Source organism: Schistocerca americana, chromosome 3 (genome assembly GCF_021461395.2).
Source record: "Schistocerca americana isolate TAMUIC-IGC-003095 chromosome 3, iqSchAmer2.1, whole genome shotgun sequence".
Lineage (NCBI taxonomy): Eukaryota > Metazoa > Arthropoda > Insecta > Orthoptera > Acrididae > Schistocerca > Schistocerca americana.
Window position 1 is genome coordinate 114,666,797 of NC_060121.1, and position 22,318 is coordinate 114,689,114.

Here is a 22,318-nt window from a genome sequence, read left to right on the forward strand (position 1 = left end):
AGCTATGATTTAAAATTGAAGTACTTACTGAATGAATTAAGTAGTTCTTATATTTAAATATGTTGTTAATTTTATTAACCTTCAAAATAAACAAGACGTCCAACAAAGTACCAGGATCTCAAAGTGTTCCGTCACAGGAAAAGTATGAAGACCCGATCTAGAGGAAAGAAATGAAGTGTGGAGAACAGAATCTAAAAGGATAGGATTTTTAAGGTTTTGTTAGAGCGCTGAAGCGTTTTCTTTATTACCATTCTACATAGCGGGAAGTTAGCTGTCGTATGAGCGGTAGAAGCTCTCGTTGTGTCTGCGACTACGCAAGCTCCCAGATTGCGGTCTGAACGACAGACGTCACACTTCCTGTGGTTGAAACATCCTGCGGATGGACATCCGCCAGGCATATCGTTATATTGAGCCTGTACTCCCTGCGATACGCACACCGACAGCCCCAGTCTGAGTCTCAACAGTCCATAATGCGTCCAGGGTGCGTAGCTGGCAGCAAATGACACTACCGCGACCGCTTGTGTCTGCTACCACCTCGGCAACGGCCAGAGAGGAATCAGCTGCGGCGAAGAAGAGACACGCTGGACCAACTGTAAACCTTACGGTAAGACCTTTTTCGTGTAGTGTGGATTCTCACGACGCTATCGCCGTGCAGTTTTGAACTACTATAAGGCGGTTGGGTTGGCTTGCACGTACTATAATGAAGCAGGATATAATGTTCTGAGTATCGCAGTGTTGGACTGTTTTTTGTTAACGGGAAAGAACACTTAATTGTGAAACTTCTAAGTCTAAGAACTTGGCGAATCGGACGATACCGTGAATTGCGATTCGGAGGGGCTGTAAATTAACCGTCTACATCTCTTCGTTGAGCCCAAAACGTTGGTTACGATGTTGTGACGTACCTTACCATAATCGGTCCCTTTATGTATTTTGTATAGTTGTATTTTTGTTCCTAATTACAGACATTACAATACAGGCCAATTAAAGATTAATATTGAGTTTACGCAAACGGTTGTAACTGTTTACTGAATAGCGATACGCCAAGAATGTAAAAGAAAGTTCAAAATTTTGATCGTTGCCCCAGGGCAGTGAATCGGAAGGCGGTGCATACGCCTTGATGTACGGGTAGAAGGTTAAGTGTCGTAAGTGGATCCCTTATAGAAGGCTTTATGCTCGTAGATAACGTCGTATATCAATCTCTACCATCTGCCGAATTTTACTGTGTAATCCGGTTAACATTAGCAAAAGCATTCTCTGTATCTACTAATGCCATAAATATACTTAGGCTTCTTTTCAGCCTATGTTGTAAGTTAAATCAGCACTCACTAGCGTGTTCCTACATTCCTCATATTTATGTGCATCAACACCTGGCTTCTTAGGCGTTGAATCATCACACTCTTCTTGAAGTCAGAGAGAGACTCGCTCTGTCCCATGTGTCTTACGTACCAGGCGGAATACTTCTGCAGGGGCTGAGCCTCCGTAGGAATGGTCGCTAATGGCGAGATAGTATATTACTTTGTACTGTTGGGGTGATGGTAGTTATAAGCAAGTAGCACTTGAGTGCACTATTTTAATAAATTACGGGATCTATGTGTCATCTGGAAGATCGTCAATTCAGATGCTGTGTTTCATTTTGCAAGTTGTGCTTGATTTTTGGTTTGTACGTATCCGTCCTATTGTTTCGCAGTATCGAAGATGAAAAACTGCCCGTAGTTCTTAAGGTATGCACTTTCGACCCCATTTTTACTGCGACTTTTTTGCTTCTAGTATCGTGTACTTTCAACTGAATGCGTTTACTCCATTAATTTTGATACACCTTGTATAACTATACGTCATACGTGTAGATAACTAGCTGATTTCTTGTTTATTCAGTGAAGTGTTAATTAGGTCTGTAAGAAGCACACCCGTCACCTGAAAGTAGTACATTGAATGTAATATTTGGTACCACAATTGAGTAGAGCGCCAAGAGACGCTTGTATTGATCAGGCCATCTTTATTGTTGTCGTGTTTGAACAACAATTTCTTTGTCGTTAATCCTGACTGTGTATGCAGGAAAGTCACGTTTTAGTTAACTGCAAAACTATTAGACATAGGATACTGTGTATGGACTTAGGGGGACCGAGAGAGAACGACGATTCATCTAACATACCAGGTGAAGGAGTACGAAACCGGAATTCCCTTATGGATTGTGCTAGCCGACGGTGTATGGCCCGTCAGACCGCGTCCGCAGCGGCATCTGCTTCCAATAACGCCTGAAAACGACTCTCAACACACCGTAACCTAAGTTCCATGCATCGGTATGGGTTTCGAAAACTGTAAACATGTCGAGTTTCGTGCCTATAAACTACGATTTGCGGGCAGCATTGGTTTTCTGTTATCATTTGAAGAAAACTGCTGCAGAATCGCATCGAACGCTTGTAGAAGGTTTCGGTGAACATGCTGTTGGGAAAACATAGTGTTTAGAATGGTTCAACAACTTCAAAAGTGGTGATTCTGACGTGAGAAACGAAGAACGCGGGAAACCCACAGAAAAATATCGAAGACAAGGGATTGCAGGCCTTATTGGATTAAGATGATACTCAAACTCAACAGGAATTCCCGGAACTACTGAATGTCAGGCAGAAAACCGTTTCTCTTTGGTTAAATGATATAGGAAAGGTTCAGAAAGTGGGAAAATGGGTTCCGCATGAGCTGAATGAAAGACAGCAAGCAAATCGAAAGACCACTTGTGAAATGCTGCTCGCCAGATACAAAAGGAACTAGTTTATCCATCGAATAGTGACAGGAGATGAAAAATGGGTATACTGTGAGAATCCTAAGCGTCGTAAATCTTAGGTGAATTCAGGCAAACCAACGTCATCCTCTGCAAAACCAAATCGCTTTGGAAAGAAGACAATGCTCTGTGTTTGGTGGAATCAGCTGCTAAAACCTGATGAAACATTTAACACTGATCGCTACCACATCAAATGATCGATTTAAATCGAGCATTACTTGAAAAACGCCCGGAATATGGGGAAAGGCAACACAGAGTCATATCACTCTATGATAACGCCCCATCACACACAGTGAAACGGATCAGGTAAACGATGAAGGCGTTCAGTTGGCAAATACTGGGGCATGCGGCTTATTCTACAGACTTGGCTCCGATTATCATCTGTTTGCATCACTGGGACACACTCTCGCTGAACAACGCTTCAATTCGTAAGAAAGTGTAGGAAAATGGCTAGCTGACTGGTTCGCTTCAAAAGAAGTGTTTTCTTTTTTCCATTCAGAGCCTGCCGGAGGGGTGGGGGAAATCTATAAACAGCAAACAGCAATGGAGATTATTTTGAATAAATTATTGTTTATCAGTTTCAAACAACAAACGTGTAGTTATTGCAACCAAATTCCGGTGTCACACTCCTACACCTGGTATATGATGTAGTTGTGACTTATGTTTAATTGGTCGTCTATTTCATGGCAATTGTGTTCATTGTGGATTTTGGATGGCACTGCAAGGGCTTTTAATGGCGAACGGATGGCGGCTGCAGGCCATTTTGCTTCAAGTGGTCATTCTGCTCTAGACGGGCAGTGAGGTAACTCGTACATCGGAGAGTTGATAGTGTTAGCGTTGTTTAGAACTTGTAAGTGATGTAGCTTTCAGGTGCCAAGTGGTCACGTAAACACTTCAGCATCTGTTTGTGCTTGAAATGATTTCAGACTGATTGGAACTTCGTACTTCTAACTTTAAGCGAGTGTTAGGTAATGAGCAGGTCTGAACTCAAATTTATTTGAGCTGCGTCTTGGAGTTATTATTGGTTAGTCTCGCCGCCGGTTCTAGAACGTTGTTCACACAAGCGACTTGCCATTTGTCATCCCACCTCCCCCTCCCCTTTTCCATTATATACCAGGTGATCAAAAAGTCAGTATGAATTTGAAAATTTAATAAACGACGGAATAATGTAGATAGAGAGGTAAAAATTGACATACATGCTTGGAATGACAAGGGGTTTTATTAGAACCAAAAAAAAGCACCCCATATTGCTAGACGTGTGAAAGATCTCTAGCACGCGTCGTTTGGTGATGATCGTGTGCTCAGCCGCCACTTTCGTCATGCTTGGCCTCCCATGTCCCCAGACCTCAATCCGTGCGATTATTGCCTTTGGGGTTACCTGAAGTCGCAAGTGTATCGTGATCGACCGACATCTCTAGGGATGCTGAAAGACGACATCCGACGCCAATGCCTCACCATAACTCCGGACATGCTTTACAGTGCTGTTCACAACATTATTCCTCGACTACAGCTATTGTTGAGGAATGATGGAGGGCATATTGAGCATTTCCTGTAAAGAACATCATCTTTGATTTGTCTTACTTTGTTATGCTAATTAATGCTATTCTGATCAGACGAAGCGCCATCTGTCGGACATTTTTTGAACGTTTGTATTTTTTTGGTTCTAATAAAACCCCATGTCATTCCAAGCATGTGTGTCAATTTGTACCTCTCTATCTACATTATTCCGTGATTTATTCAGCTTTCAAATTTATACTGACTTTTTCATCACCCGGTATATTCACCTGCGTCAGTTTTTGCTACTGCACAAACTGTGATATACACCCTACGTAAATCTTGCACCTGGTCGCCCCCAACCCTCAGCATGACGTTCCAACCGGTCGCTACTTGTTGTGACGAATGCCTGTTCAGAAATCCTACAGTTGTGGCAACTCTGGCGCCAGTCTCAGCTTGACGCCGCAAGCGGAACCTTGTGCCGCTTGACCCTTAACCGGGCCACAATTAGCGCATTGGAATCTACTCATGTTCATGAGAGTTTCGATGTCTTGATCACCACAGTGAACTTCATTTTTAATCAGTCGAAGTATTTGTGAATAGTTTAATGGCATGGGACTCATGAACCAGTGGTCTATAGTCAGTTTTTGGGTACCTGCAACCACTTTAATTAAATATGTAGTCACTCGATCTTCACTGCATTTGATTATTTATGACTGAAAAACATTTTTCAGGATGTTCTCTCTAGAGGGAACCGTGCAAGAACCTCAAGCCACCATCTACGGCGATACCAGCCTGTGAACACTGGATACTGAGGAGCGGCTGTGAACTGCCGCTGCCTGCTGCGGTAAACCCGCGGAGAACTGTGGCTGCGCCCTGGCTGCGATTCGTGGCCTCATGTGGCCCACTGTCAGGGAAGCCACCACGGACCTCGTGTGCCTCGTCGCCGCCGAAAGGGGTGTGTACGCCACTGAAGGCATCAGACACGAATCGTATATCTAACCCTCTTCTCCTCTTTCTAAATTATTTTGTTTTGTTTGCCAACATCTGTTTGTCCTATATTTCGAGATTAATATCGTTGGTACACACGCTGCACTGAACATTGGTTACCCCTAGGAGACAGTTTGCTAATACCTTATGACGCCTGTAGCCTTCATACGATATGGCTTCTACTTGGCGAGGAAGAGAGCCTATAAGTTTCTTCAGATATGTCACACGCAGCTGAAGCTACCCATTCATGAGTGTGCTGGGATATTGATTGCAGTGTTTCATCCAGTGGTAGAAATAGTTGCTAACATTTTCCATGGGTAGAGGTCTAAACGGGTGTCGATATATCCATAGTAATTGGTCTGAAGTTAGAAATCAAAAGGCGGTATCAATCATATTATATGCTTTACGTCAAATTCAGCTACCTGTGATCAATAGTCAACATTGCATGAATCGGCATCGCTCGTGTCTTGTAATTTTAGCTGATAACTTGAATTCTGTGGATGTTCTTGGAATGTTTGCAAGGTACATGTGTGAGAGAGTACAACTGAACCTGCGATAAACCCCAACAGATGTCAGAGAAATCCGCATCGCCGGCTGCGGTGGTCTCGCGGTTCTAGGCGCTCAGTCCGGAACCGCGCGACTGCTACGGTCGCAGGTTCGAATCCTGCCTCGGGCATGGATGTGTGTGATGTCCTTAGGTTAGTTAGGTTTAAGTAGTTCTAAGTTCTAGGGGACTGATGACCACAGATGTTAAGTCCCATAGTGCTCAGAGCCATTTGAACCAACCCGCATCAGTTGGAATGGCCAATAGTCAGATCACTCGCTATGGCTCATGTGCATTCAATGAAAAACGTGTTGTGCAACAGATGACTAATAGGACATGGATGGCCCTGGCAAACATCATACATCTATGCTGTACCTCAGAAGAGATAGCAAACAGGGTGCTCAACTAGCTACGAAATCTACATCTGCATATATAATATGCGGAGGTTAACTTATACATCTGCTAGTCACTTCCTTTCCTACTCCCCTCGTAGACTGAGGGCGGGAACAATGATACTTCATACGTCTCTATACTGGAAATACTCATAATCCTTACAGCCCGCCTAGAAACAAACAGTAATTCTCGCACCGCGCCGGCCTAAGGTGCGATATTTCACCATGTTCAGCATTCAGAAACACGGAGCGTAGCTGGTACCATGATCTAATGCAGATGGCAGCACATCAGCTCTGCCCCAGACAAAGTCTCTAGGCCAAGTCTTCTCTTCCATATCCCGAAATGAAGTCAGTTTTCTGACTCCCGAACCGAAGTGTGTTCTCCTCTGACACAGAATCATTTTTCTTCTCTACAAGTCCATGCAGTTCCAATGCACCAATGACAAAGGAGCTGCAAAATGCTGGTCAGAGTCACATTTGCTATCAAGACAACTATCTTCCCTCCTTCCAGAAGTTATTCAAAATTAACAGATCATTATACACCCATGGACAAAGTTCTTACATTAATTTGAATCAATCCTCCATTCGACAGCTAAGTTTGTGGCTTCACCCAATTCGCTTACCGAAACGTCTGAACTTCTCGGAAGGTTCTGTTTTGGATTATCCAGTGAGGGGCGCTCTTACAACTTTGTAGGCCAGAGGTTCTTCACCCCATGTAAAGTGGCGACATCACTTTACAGAGAGAAAAGAATTCCTGTTCACAATGCGACCGAGATGCTTCTCACAGAATGCCAAAATCTCCATCTATCACGGACTACCCTCGCATAACGTTGCTGGAAGGCGACTTTTCGGTGCGAGCGAAGGTTCCTTTGAAGTGTCCTTTGGGCAGATGGGTCTGCTTGTAAAATCTGATTGTGAGATTCTCCATGAGTGCAAGTGCTCTTCCAGCTATGATAACTATTTCTGTGAATGTATCACTGGACCCCGTATTGTGCAGAGTGCATTGTGTGAGAAACGGTAGGGATGCGACTCAAGTCAGCAGCACTGGGAATTACCAGTTCTCTGGCTGATACCTCCTCAGGATGGTCACGTCACCCCACATTTTCCTGTGAAAACGCGGCCGTCAGCCCGTTGGAGGTAGGTCGAAATGCCTAGTCAGTAGCTTGACTCACTGCATCCAGCATGGCTCAGCGTGCACTCAACTACAAAGAAAATTACATACAAAACAGCTACTAGGGGACAGGAGGAATTGGTACAAAAGTAGACGGCTTACTCGTCGCAATCACTGATGTTACTGACTACAAGAGATAATTACTTTATTAATTTATGGGAATTAACTTCAGATAATAATGATTTTAAGTCGTGCCAGACCAGAAACAGACTGGGGCTTATCACAGGCAAAGCAGAAGTCTGAGTTTGTACTTACCGTCTGGCTACGACCGCTGCACCTATTGACAATGCGTTGCTGCGACCGTACCTTTCTCTTTTGTGGTCCAGTTTCAGAAGCAAGTTACGAATGGCTCCTTATGACGCTACGAGTATGATTCCTCCAATCAGGTATGGCCCCGCTGATGGATCTCAAGGCTCCATCGACTGGCACTTTCCAGTGTTTACAGTAACTGACAATGCTCCGCGGTGTGTGTGCCCATTCGACAGTTCGCCACTAGACGTCTACCTTTCCAGTGGACCATCAATTGCTATAAGCCATTTAACTGAACTTCACAATTACTGTTTTTCTATTTGATACACTACCAATATACTGTTTTAACTGTGCAGTGCTCCGGAGAAGAACACGTGCATTGTTAAAAATTGCTAGGGTTAAAGACTCCCACATGTTCCTCTTCCAGTTTTTATATACTTTTATATGTTCTTTATATTTTCATTTCATAAGCAGCGGTCTTACATCTCAGTAATTCCTGTGTATTTTGTAGTTATTCTGCTCATTTACGCAATCCCAAAAAGGAACCACAGCGTGATAAGTGGGCTCTTGCATAACAAGCCGTTCTTTGGAATGTTCGTTTCATAATCTCACATCTGTTTGCTAATTACTTATGCCACTAGCAATGCTCGGTATATAATCGGTGTACCTATCAACTTTTCTCTGTACTGTATAAAACTACACGATGCTGTAGTTGTTATTGTAAGAAGAGTAGCAAGTTGACGCGATTTAGCATCGTCATAATTACATGACTAACTTTTAACTGTGTGCAAAAAATGACAAATTGTGCCCCGACTTCACTTGTCTTCCCATCACAGCAGAAATGGTACGCGAATAATTTGTAAAATCTCATTCAGTTATTATAACTATGTTATTATTTACTGACCGTATCGAGAATATGGCAGCCCACGTTATACTAAAATGTAATTATCCAAATTGCGTGGTTCGTGCGCGAAATGTAAAAAATGAGAGGAAATTTCTTTTCATCAAAAGGCTTTCTACATAAATAAGGAACTAATATGTTTGTGCCACTCTTGTGTGCAAAAGGAAAGAGTGTAAATTTAATACGACTGTCATTGAAACGCGTCCAGCTGTAATTCGCATCAAATCCGGATAAGGACTTGCACCAGTCGATATTTCAGACCAGGCATAAGCATTTCGTCAGAGCAGTGGCGCGTTTAACTACTTTAAAGAACTTTAACGTCTGCAGATTGCACCATGCGAGCTGACGCAGTGGTTAGCGCACTGGACTCACATTCAAGAGGACGATTGTTCAAATTCTCGTCGGGTCATTCAGATTGAAATTCTCTGCGATTTCCCCAGATCGTTCCAGGCAAATACAGGGCTATTTCCTTCGAAAAGGTAGCGGCCGAAGTCCTTCCCCGTTCTTTCGTAACACAGAATATGCTCATCCTGTAACAACCGCGCTGTTAACGGGAAGTTAGTATCTAATCTTCCTTCCTGTTTCATATGCGGATGTTGACGCGGTTGCGGGTATTGGTTTCCCGGATGTGGATGGTAATTTTAACCGCGCGGATCTCTTTGCATGAGATAACCATCTGTGGTTTAGCGGACAAGAATAACCTCTGGCCTGAAATACATCCAGTACACTGCAGGCTGACCGACCCATTAGGCTGCCGATCCACGTGGCCTCTTAGTAATTTCAAAACAAGCAAAACAGCGAAACGTCGGTCACCCAACGCTCTCACAATCAGCTATAGTCCAAAGTTGATTGGCCCACTGGAGCAATGTTTCTACAGCAACTAAATTTTATTCTTCTGTTGTATTGGTACAGCAGTATCCCAATGTTAAGCATAATGGGAGAAAACGAATTTATTGAAGGAGAAAAAGGACCTACCACTGTAAATGACCTCCAAGATTTCCATAAAATGCCAGGTTGTGCTATGTCTTCAGGAAATTAGTATTCCGTGCTTCGAAAAGAAACATCACTGAAAGCTAAGAAAAAGCTGTGATTTAAATTCGTGATGTGTCAAGTGTGTTGGCAGTTCTCTGGGTCGTAAGTGATTGGGGAAATCTACTTTCCGCAGGCAAATTCCACTTAAATTTGAGTAACGCCTCTCGCCGTACGCTCGCCTAGCATGATAGAGGTACTAGCCGAAACGCTAGAAAATAATGAAACTTGGAATGAAACCTGTTTCGTGATAACTATCCATTGGCCTGTAGAAGTCTCATACTGGCTAGGCACAGGAAGCCACACGTCGTCATTGACTTCTGGAAGGAACTGTTAACTCCAAGAGGTACAGAGAAGAGAAGCCGCCGCATCATGTACAACTGATCAGAGCACTTCCATATTTCACAGAGGGTGGGTTTGCTGGTAGTTGGGAGCTCCAACGTTACGCGCGTAGTGCGGTCCCTTAGGAACATGGGTGCCAAGGAGGGGAAGGAAGCCACTGTGCACTCCGTGTGCATTCTGCGGGGAGTCATTCCGGATACGAAAAGGGTGCTTCCGGATGCCATGAAGAGTACAGGGTACGGCCATGCTTTGGGCTCGAGAGACTCTGAATTTCACTTAGGTGAGAGTATTAAGTCAAAACTGTAGCTAGTGATGACTGCGGATATGAACCCAGTTGCTCATTGTCTGAAATGCATTAGGAAGCTCGTCAGCAGCCAACAAAGAATCCGCCGCAGTTCTGCCAATAGAGCTTAGGAACCACGTGGTCCCACTCTTCTTAGGACGACCATAAGGTGTCATAAGAATCCTGCACACGCCAGTGAGTAGAAACGGACGCCGTAGATCCAGGATCCATTCCAAGTGTTCTCTTGCCCAATGTCTTCGCACACCAAGGTCCTGTGCAGTTTATGCTGCTCTTCGTAATGGACTTGTAGGAGCAAAATTGATCGCGTGGGGCTGGTTGTACACTGTCTGGGTCGGCGTATCCCTTCAAGTTTACAACGTACTGAATGACTATATTTGCAAATGCAGACTCCAGACAAACCCAAGTAAAACAGTGGCCACAATGACCCATCTCCATGATATAGAGGCACACAGGAAATTACACGAGCTGCTAGATGAGACCAGAGTTTCTCACAACTGCTCCTCTCCCTCTACCTGGCACTGTTATTTATGCAGTCCTGCGCGAATCTGTCAAAGAAGCTTGGCTCGGTAGGAGATCTACTAAACGCTAATGCCAGAAACATCTGGTGGACAAATGAAGATAGTACGCCACGTAATTCTACGATTTCACTTGTATACAGAGATGCTGAAAATTGTGCCCTGCATAGGAAAAGAGCGTACATATAAATAAGACAGAATGAGGCCATTACGACCGTTAATGGCACTGTCAAATCCCACCCACTGGATGCCTGTTGTATCCAGCGTTGCTCTACTTATTTCATGACCAAAGGTGCCAAGGTGCAAATTGTTAAGAAGACAGAGATCCATGAGAACTCAGTTCCAGGTAGCGCTTTCCAGAATCTGCGAACTGTACGCCTAAAATCACAGTGGCCACTTTATGTTGATGTTCAGGTCACACACGTTTTCGACGTCACTAAGAAATGGAGAGAACCTGGGCATGAACTTCCACCTAGAAAACCCATTTGATTCATATCCCGACGAGGAGGGTTGCAGGGTTTGGTCTCCCTCGTTGCGAACGCTCAAGATTCAACCACATCTGAATAGCAGAAGAGAGGTGTGTCCACCGTACAATAATACTAATCTTCCTGTACTAGAGCATTTCCTTGTCCTGTCACAATTTTATATGTGTGTGTGCACAAACATTCTTATATTCCAACAGAGACCGCTCATTGTAACGAAAAGGTGTCAGCAGACACGCATACCACTCGTAGTTTACGCCAGGAGAACTCAGTTTAATATTTTCATTTATTTCTAATGACCTGGGCATTTCTTTCAAAGGAAAACATAAGAATTGGAAAAGAGGAAAGCTGAGTTTAACTTTCACTTTTCGCTTCTAGAAAATATAATCAGCTTTAAGAAACTGATTTGTTACATCAAGTGACTCCATTTTATTTTGACAGGCTAAACGACTTGAAATGTAACGGGGAAGCGTTGTCAACGTTTCAGCTGAGGCATCCCATCTTCTCGCAGTTGTTGCACGCTTTTCGGTGCATCTCAGCAGTCATAATCACGAAGTGTCTACTTATCTACGAATATAGCAAACAAAACTGGTGAGTATGTGATTTGAATACAATTTAATCCATGTATTTATACCCATACAAATTATAAAAATGGATGTATATATATATATATATATATATATATATATATATATATATATATATATATGTATGTATCTCCTACTGAAGCAATGGACCGATTTAAACCAAACTTGGTACACATAGTACTTACTGTATGGATAGAAATATTGTGGGGTTATGAACTAGCAACTCTTATTGGTAGACGGGTGATAACGCAGAAAGCGAAGGGGGTGGTAGGAAATGGACACAGGTAGGGGGAGGAGAAGATGGAAAGAGAGAAAAGGAGAGGGAACGGACAGAAAGTGAAGAGGAGGAGATGGACAAAGAAAAGGGAGGAAGAGATGGACGGAGTGAGGGGTAAAGAGGAGACAGACTAACGCAAGATTGGAATGAATACATCCCCGGGCAGCGCTGCGTACTCAGCTAATTGTTAAACATATCTTAAAGTATCAATAAGGTATGTTATGAAAAAAATTCGGTTAATACATTGAACGTTTTGATGAAGGGACTGTGTTGGTGATAACTTCGTCCTAATCAAAGTACACTGAAAACAAAATACTTAGATCTAAAGCCGGCCGAAGTGGCCGTGCGGTTAAAGGCGCTGCAGTCTGGAACCGCAAGACCGCTACGGTCGCAGGTTCGAATCCTGCCTCGGGCATGGATGTTTGTGATGTCCTAAGGTTAGTTAGGTTTAACTAGTTCTAAGTTCTAGGGGACTAATGACCTCCGCAGTTGAGTCCCATAGTGCTCAGAGCCATTTGAACCATTTGAACTTGTTGTTGTTGTTGTGGTCTTCAGTCCTGAGACTGGTTTGATGCAGCTCTCATTTCATACAGTAAAGCTGTAAAACTATACGAAAAAATCAGTATCTGCTGATACACAGACTTCACCCACGGCATCTACAACTCTTAATTATCAACGCGAACACTGAGGACAAATTTAACTTAATATGATATAAGCACAGCAGATAAAAAATTAAACTAATTAGTCATCCTCGCCAACCTCGCCCCAGGAGAGACCACGCTAACACCGCTGTACATGATACTGTTTGTAGATTTGTAACGGCGTAACTTCGGCAAAGAAGATGTAACCTCCCCCCTCACTTATCGACCTTAATGACAGTGAAAAATTAAACCGCGTGTACCTAATGGAAATTTGGGAAAAGCAATCGTCACCGAAGTTAATCTATCGGTAAAGAGGGAGGAAAGGGTTACATCTAATGAAAGGAAAAATGCAAATGAAACTGCTGGAAATTAATTTTGAAAAGGGGTAAAGTTAATAAAGAAAGTAAATGTGCGGCCGTTACGTTAACAATTAACTAGCGGTAATTAGATATTTGAGATTTGGGGGAAATCACGGTCGCCAGTCCTAAGGACAATTACTATAGTAACTGAAAAAGAAAGGTTATTACACATATAATTAACACTAGAAGCGTGGCAACTGAAGGTTGACACGTGTAGTGTGAAAACTGAAAGTTTGTCAGAAGTAATAAATTTCGCAACACTCTGACTTAAATTAGCAAAAGAATTAATAAAACCGGAAAATCGAAAGTTAATTTAGTGACTGAAGTTAATAGTGAGCTTTCTTTCTGAAGCACATCGAAATCCAGTAAAATACGGTTAGTCTTGGACTACCTCAACAATCATTTCAAAAGCAACTTGACTCTACGCCATTTAGAAACAAGAGATTTAACTTTGAACTTGAATTAAATGATTCTGAACTATTAACAATAGTAAAATTTAGTACGTACCAAGCTGAGCTGCAGTCACAGGTAAGCTAAAATATGCTAACAAAACTCGCACTCTAAATTTGTGCTCGTGTAACCTAAATATTGTAGCCAGCTACTGAACTTTGAAATTAAAGCAGTGAAATCTAATTATATTACTTTAATGCTGGCGTTTGAATTTCAATGACACTCGGGTTCATTTCGGAAAAGGAAGGGACCCTGCTTGGCAATGAAATTGGGACAATGAGCAACAAAGGTTCATGCTAAGTTGCTGTAATTTTGCGAGACAAATGGAACAATTTGAAAAGCTGAGGTCTGCCATACAGTTCTGAAACTTTACGTGCTTCCAGTCTTCCTTGTTGGTTGATTGAAGGTTCGAAGCCGTCGGTCGAGGAGGTGGCGACAGTCACTCATTGTCGGCCGTCGCCGTTGCAGAAGCTGGATGTTGGCGCGCCTTCTTCTCGACACGGTCACCAGGCGAAACGGGCTCTTGATGTGCGCCAGCTAATGCTTCCCGTCCGCGACACCATGTCGGAAACTATCATCGCGAGTCGAGCGCAATTACATGCTGCCAAACCCCGAAAGCGCGGCAACTCGCGGGAGCGTCACACAACACCTGCTCCACCCGCTACTCCCGCCAGACTCTCACTCTGTTCTGCCCGCGCTCCACGCGGCAGAGTTAACACTACCAAAGATCCTACACACTTTGATTCGTCACACGACCTATCGACGTAATCGTTCGATAGCAGTTTTCCCTAGGCAAGACCCAGCGTAAAAATACAAATAATATTTACGAAACAAACCAATTATACATCGACATGAGTGCATAAATATATATATATACAAACAGTAAAACAATTACAATATATAAAGAGACAGAAATGTCATATCTTGAGGTAACAAAACAAGGAAAAAAAATAATAGTACAATAGATGGAAATAGGAGTATATGCATTTCCGGCGTTACACGTGCCCCACATTGTCTGAGGATGTTCGTGTAACGTAAACAGACTCAGAAAATGTCCCAAAAAAGAAACAGCGGAAATGCATATGCTCAAAACATCAACAAAATTTAGCATTCGTCTAATTAAGCATAAATAAATTTTTTTAGACCATAATAATTGAGTGGAGACACTCCTAATCTTATTCCACTCTGTCATCTTGAAAAAAATAAAACAGGTTGACAACATATTAAAATTCATAGAAAACATAGAAAATGGTTTAGCTATTCTAAAATTGTCAAAATTCCCAACAGTATCAAGAAATGGAATACTATTTACAAAATTAATCAGAGTACATGGTCATAAAAACAGGTAGATCAAAATACGCAAATTAATAATTAATTACATAGAATACACATTTTTACATAACCCTTTCATAATTAATATTCTCGTCATGGGAGTCCATTAAACGCTAAACAAGAAAATAACACACATCAGATCAAAAAAAACATAAATATTGACAGTAGAATTCTTTCAGCTGTCCAGGAAGAAAAACAATTCCACCTTCCTTTGATCCTCTTTTTTCACTAATTGAATTTGTTCCGTCACCTTATTCTCGATGATCGGAGCAACTGATTCTCCTACACTTTTCTCGATTCTGCTAATTTCGGAATCAAAACGAGTATTTATGCTCGCAATTTCCGCCTGAACGCCTATCATTTCCTGTTTAAGATTACCGATTTCGGTATTAATTACAACAATATCTTCTTTGATTTTATCAACTTTTGTATTAACAACTCCAACATTGTTGTTAACAACATTAATAGCTTTGTTCTGATTGTCTAGCTTTCGTTCAATCTTTTCAGACTGAGCTTCTTGCTTGGCAGACAGAGCTATAATTTCTGCCGATTGACTCTTGATTTCATTAATCAAAACATTCAATAATTCAGTTAAATTCCCGGAGACTACCGGTTTTACTTCCGTAGCTGGTTCCTCTATACATGTTCCCCCGTATTCATCATCAAGGGGTACAGATTTGATTTTCGCTTCCGATTCCGAAACATTTTCTAAGGTTTGGAATTCCATTTCTGCTCTTTGTTGCGTTTCGGCGGTCGCGTCTTTCATGCTAGCCGCCTGCCCCTGAACAATGGGAACCGCCGTGCGCGTTTCCCACTGTTCGACCGATTGTTCCGTATCCAAGTCTACCAAATTTTGGTAATTGTTGCCTTCACTCATTTTAATAATTTTCAATATAAATGACAAATCTCAAATGTAATTAGGATTACTCCCACTACTTATTCTCGCTGACGTAACGGCCTGTACGTAACCAGTACTTTGTTACGATATTTGCACAATGCAAACTTCGTGTCCAGAACAACCTCAAAATTGAAGATTGTCCTGTCACCAGGTCGCCACGTGTAACCTCCCCCTCACTTACCGACCTTAATGACAGTGAAAAATGAAACCGCGTGTACCTAATGGGAGTTTTGGAAAAGCAATCGTCACCGAAGTTAACCTGTCGGTAAAGAGGGAGGAAAGGGTTACATCTTAATGAAAGGAAAAATGCAAGTGAAACTGGTGGAAATTAATTTTGAAATAGGGATAAAGTTAATAAAGAAAGTAAATGTGCGGCCGTTACGTTAACAATTAACTAGCGGTAATTAGATATTTGAGATTTGGGGGAAATCACGGTCGCCAGTCCTAAGGACAATTACTATAGTAACTGAAAAAGAAAGGTTATTACACATATAATTAACACTAGAAGCGTGGCAACTGAAGGTTGACACGTGTAGTGTGAAAACTGAAAGTTTGTCAGAAGTAATAAATTTCGCAACACTCTGACTTAAATTAGCAAAAGAATTAATAAAACCGGAAAATCGAAAGTTAATTTAGTGACTGAAGTTAATAGTGAGCTTTCTTTCTGAAGCACATCGAAATCCAGTAAAATACGGTTAGTCTTGGACTACCTCAACAATCATTTCAAAAGCAACTTGACTCTACGCCATTTAGAAACAAGAGATTTAACTTTGAACTTGAATTAAATGATTCTGAACTATTAACAATAGTAAAATTTAGTACGTACCAAGCTGAGCTGCAGTCACAGGTAAGCTAAAATATGCTAACAAAACTCGCACTCTAAATTTGTGCTCGTGTAACCTAAATATTGTAGCCAGCTACTGAACTTTGAAATTAAAGCAGTGAAATCTAATTATATTACTTTAATGCTGGCGTTTGAATTTCAATGACACTCGGGTTCATTTCGGAAAAGGAAGGGACCCTGCTTGGCAATGAAATTGGGACAATGAGCAACAAAGGTTCATGCTAAGTTGCTGTAATTTTGCGAGACAAATGGAACAATTTGAAAAGCTGAGGTCTGCCATACAGTTCTGAAACTTTACGTGCTTCCAGTCTTCCTTGTTGGTTGATTGAAGGTTCGAAGCCGTCGGTCGAGGAGGTGGCGACAGTCACTCATTGTCGGCCGTCGCCGTTGCAGAAGCTGGATGTTGGCGCGCCTTCTTCTCGACACGGTCACCAGGCGAAACGGGCTCTTGATGTGCGCCAGCTAATGCTTCCCGTCCGCGACACCATGTCGGAAACTATCATCGCGAGTCGAGCGCAATTACATGCTGCCAAACCCCGAAAGCGCGGCAACTCGCGGGAGCGTCACACAACACCTGCTCCACCCGCTACTCCCGCCAGACTCTCACTCTGTTCTGCCCGCGCTCCACGCGGCAGAGTTAACACTACCAAAGATCCTACACACTTTGATTCGTCACACGACCTATCGACGTAATCGTTCGATAGCAGTTTTCCCTAGGCAAGACCCAGCGTAAAAATACAAATAATATTTACGAAACAAACCAATTATACATCGACATGAGTGCATAAATATATATATATACAAACAGTAAAACAATTACAATATATAAAGAGACAGAAATGTCATATCTTGAGGTAACAAAACAAGGAAAAAAAATAATAGTACAATAGATGGAAATAGGAGTATATGCATTTCCGGCGTTACAAAGAGTCCAAAAGTTTACTCAGGTACGCCGTATTCGGCTGGGATCACGCATTAGATGAAATATAGGTACCGATTTTAGTGCATGTTGACTGCTACGTGTCACACTCTATAGCCCCAAATATTTTCTCTAAGTTGAAGATCGGATGGCGTAGCGGTCCAGTCGAGATGCGATAGGACGCCTAAGTGTTCGCCAATACAGAAACGTATCCACGTAGCCCTGTGAACACTACCGTTGTCTTACAAGGGGAGGCCGCCAATTGTGAAATTCAGATCCGATTCATACTGCGCATAATAAAAGCTCATGGCCAGAGGTGTAATGTGGCAAAGCACCAAGATGCACTTCTCAGCCCTTGTCGAGAAAATCGACAGTTAAAAGAAACTGTTGCAGTGAAATACTCTCTACGATTGGTAATTTTCTACAGCATGGTGGTGCAGCGGTAAGCGCTCGGGTTTGTAATCTGAAGGTCGCCGGATCGAATCTCGCTCCATGCAACTTTCTTTTTAGTATTTGTTTTTTGAAAAATATATATATATATATATATATATATATATATATATATATATATATATATATATAATTCCCGGCAATCAGTTGCAACAATTATGCATATAATAAGTTGTTGAAAGTCGTTTGTCGTGGAAAAACTGGCGACTTCGAACATCATCATGTTTTCCGCAAACAAAGTTGTATTTCACAAATGTTATTAATTGTCTTCATAATGTTAACCACGTATAGTTAACGGAAGACGTAGAAACGAATACGTATAGCGTAAGTCAAACGTTCGAATTAGAATAGAAACCCCACGAACACAAACTTGCAGTGGCAGGTATGAAATATAAACTCCGTTACTCGCTCGTTACACTTGAAGGACAGATGTTGAATGGGCCGAAACGAACCGCCCCATAACAGCGTAGTTGCCTGCTAACTTCTAAAGAAGGTAGATGCGGTCCCTAGCGCAACTTATAACATCGTCGAAAATCAGTGCGGACGGGACAGCTTTGGTACACCCTGTTAAACAAACGGAAAAATGGAGGCGGTACAATTGGAGAGCGATCCGCCTTCACCAACATGCACAAGCAATTCATTAATATGAATTGCAAAAAACTAATAATAAAAAAATATTGCACGGCGCGACATTCGATCCGGCGACCTTCGGATTACGAACTCCAGCGCTTACCGCTGCGCTATGACGCTGTAGAAAATCATTAATCGTAGAGAGTATTTCACCGCAACGGTTTCTTTTAACCGTCGATCTTCTCGACAACGGTTGAGAAGTGCATCTTGGTGCTTTGCCACATTACACCTCTGGCCATGAGCTTTTATTATGCGCAGTATGAATCGAATCTGAATTTCACAATTGGCGGCCTCCCCTTGTTAGATGACAGGAGGGCCCACAGCATCCTCAGCATGAAGACGCAGAAGAAGACCGGAACTAAAAATTATTAGAAATGCATTCCCAATTGCGAATACGGTGAGACTCCAGCTGTACAATTTATCGGCGACACATGAAAATTTGTGACAGACGGGGCCACGAACCCGGGTGTCGGTTCTACGACTGTCAATGCTAAATTCCGGATAAAAACCATCAACGATGGTAGCCGGAAACTTCTCGTATAACGAGTGAACATCGCTCTGTCAACGGCGTTGTCAAAGAGTGCGAAGAAGCAGAGTTTCAAAACAACCTCCTGATCTTGGTATGGGAAACTGTTGCTAAAAAGTTGAGACTCCGTAATGATCAACCACCTGAGGATGCAGAACGCAATGGAAACCCCTGCATTAAATACGTTTAATGTGTATTCGCAGGACGGGTTGTGTGTAACTGAAAAAGAGCCACAAGAATCTCTCCATTGGAGAAACATTCGGGATTAGACACTCGTTTAGATCTTTACTAATGTGTGTGTTAAAATGTTTTATGTTAGCGGTCCGCCACCACACAGTTATTTCAGATCACAGAGGAATGGAGTACCTAGTTGTAAAGAGTATGAATGATGATGCCAACAGGATAATAGGCCGGTCAGCATAGAACATTAAAAACAATACGGGGATTATATCGTAATGCATCAGTCAGACCACTGTATTCTTATGAGACTAATTCTAATTAATCATTGTGTTAGGCCAGACTCATTAACAGTTTGATGAACTTGACACAGTTTTATTTATATAAAAGTTGGTCGGTCTGATTCTACCGCTCAGCAAACATATTTATGGCAGTGGGCTAACATTATCACTTTACAGGGAAAATAAAAGGCGAATATGTGGCCTATATAGTCAGACAATTACTCGTAATGCAAATATAATCACCTTCATCTCCACTTCACACACATTATGTACCAATTTATTAAAGTTTCTAATAATGACTCATTCATGTAGAATGAGTACAATAAGATTTTGATTTGTTAAGCACCTCCACCAAAGTTACTCTAAGAATCTTCTACATATTCATGTAAACTTTTAAACATTCCCTCTGTTGTGTGTGGCCAGAGATGACTGAACGACCTCAGGCTTCTATTGCAATTCTCTCACAACATTTGAACTTAAATAACAACATTTATGTTAATACAGGTATTATAGGCATCTAAGGGATACATCAGTAATGTTCAATATATATCTCTAGTACCCTTTTAATCACTTGTATAATTTATGAAAGGGTTTCCTGCGTTATTATATCACATTGTAAAATCAACTCCTATTTTATTCTTTAAAAAACATCCACCTGCCAAGACAGCAATGCACACGCATTTTGCACAAATTTCCTCTTAGCTTAAAATAACCACATAGAATTATTGTCATAATTCTTATTATTTCATTTAGAATCTCTTTACCAGTTCGTTATGCAGTAACCAAGTCACAATTTTTTTCTTAAACGACATCACATATTAATTAATTATGACGATTGCCTTGTGAATAAAACTTCTTAGTATCTTCCAAATTACATAACCTTTTAATACTTCCATTCTGAATATTACCTGAAATTACAGCCTTCGGGAGAAGAATAGTTTGATTCACAAGCAGGCCTTCAAACAGGTTGCAAAACCTTTTCATTAAGCCTTCTTGTACCGATGACAGAGGGTATGTCTTTAACAACACTTCCTCACTCACCTTGTAGGATAGCATTTGCTTCCTACTTCTCTTTCCTACTTCTCATCTTTTTGCCCTCGTTTTGACCCTACTTAGAACAACCCCCCCCCCCCCCCCCCACTGTCCTTTGTTAGCTAAAATTTACTACGGTAAACAAATATTGTAAATAATGGGTTGCTCCTCTGCTTTTCCTATTGTTAGCATTAGTGTAATTCCTCCCATAATGCTGTGAGGGAAATTATTCTCGATGATTTCAAAGTCATTTATGTGCAGACACAAGCTTTGATGATTACTCCCAGCATAAGTTCGGCAAAAACATTCTGTATTTCCCTCATAACGTGTGTCACAGGGTTTTCCTGTGGGTGATAATCTGATATGACTACTGACTGTATTGTTTTTTTAGAAAATTCCTTGCTGGTCCTGTTTGTAAAATTTGTTCCACTGCCTGAAGGAATCCTATTTGGGTGACGTACATTAGTCAAATACTCAGACTCAAAACACATCAATTGAAGTTTGGCAGTAGCTCTTTTCAGTAAGTACAACTTCTCATAATTATATAAGACTTCCATAGTACACAATACAGAAGATTATCCAGAACTCGCAGGTGGTAATGGACCATATATATCTACCATAACCAAAACCTACATTCTATCTGGTACTATACAGCAAATTAGATTTAAATTATGGCCAGGAGGCACCTTCGATCTTTGATTCACATAATATTTTCTCAATATCTTCTGATTGTAGGTAAATACGGCTCAAAATAGTAATACTTCCTCATGTGTGACACACATTCAATTGCTCTGTAATGTTTAAACCCTGTATGTATGTACCACATAAGGTGTTCTATACAGTATTGAGATATACACAATTACTAATCACCACATTCCATTCTGGTTCTTCTAAGCAACACGTCTTGATGCACTAACGAATACTCCTTCCACTTGTTAGTAGAATTACCTACTAGCTACTGTCTCTTAATTAATGCTAACTTATCTTCAGCCTCTTGTCCTACTATCACTCGTTTAGCCCTCATCTGAATATCATCCACATACTCTGCAGTCTTAAGGAAATAGTCTCTCATATTACGTTATTCTTCTAAATGTACCCCTTCATTTTCTAGCCCAAAAAGTAGCCTTGAAAAAGCATCAGGTACCATATTCTCAACTCCCTTTTTGTATTTAATCTGAAATGAATACTATCGTAAATCCAGTGCTCAAGTAATGTATCCCAGATGAAACGATCTGCATGTATTGAACACTACCAAAGATTTGTAATCCATGAAGAATTTAATGTGCCTGTCCAATAACAAATATGGTATCTATATTTGTGAAATGCCCACACAAAGTATAGGGCTTTTTTTTTAGTCGAATAATTCCTCTCATTTCCATTTAATATCCTACTAGGGATTTGCCACATTTGCTTCTCTCACTGCCTCTACTTCAGTGTGTTCCTAGAACACATCACAGGCAAACTCATACCATCTGCCCCAAGGCACAAACCCTTATTCAAACTTGGGCGTTCCAGCAATTTTACGTTAACTAAGCATACGTTCATCCTTATAGAGTCCCTATCGCACTGTTCATCCCTTTTCAATTCAGCTTCTCAACGAAACACTGTATAATATTTAGTTATCAACAAAACATCGATAAAATCCAACCACGCCAAAAAACGAACGAATTTGTCCTTTTGAACGAGGTCAAGTAGAGTTCTTTATCGTTTCCATTCTCTTTTTTTTGTT

At 41.5% G+C, this 22,318-nt stretch overlaps 1 long non-coding RNA gene across 1 annotated transcript in view; it reads left to right on the plus strand.

Annotated features, from left to right (window-relative positions):
• Positions 1-446: 446 nt before the first annotated feature.
• Positions 447-22,318, plus strand: part of LOC124605187 — a 36,760-nt gene continuing 14,888 nt past the window's right edge. The window contains exons 1-3 of the long non-coding RNA XR_006978618.1: positions 447-604; positions 5,002-5,225; positions 11,628-11,777. This is a non-coding gene — a long non-coding RNA (uncharacterized LOC124605187). The remainder of the gene's footprint in view (positions 605-5,001; positions 5,226-11,627; positions 11,778-22,318) is intronic.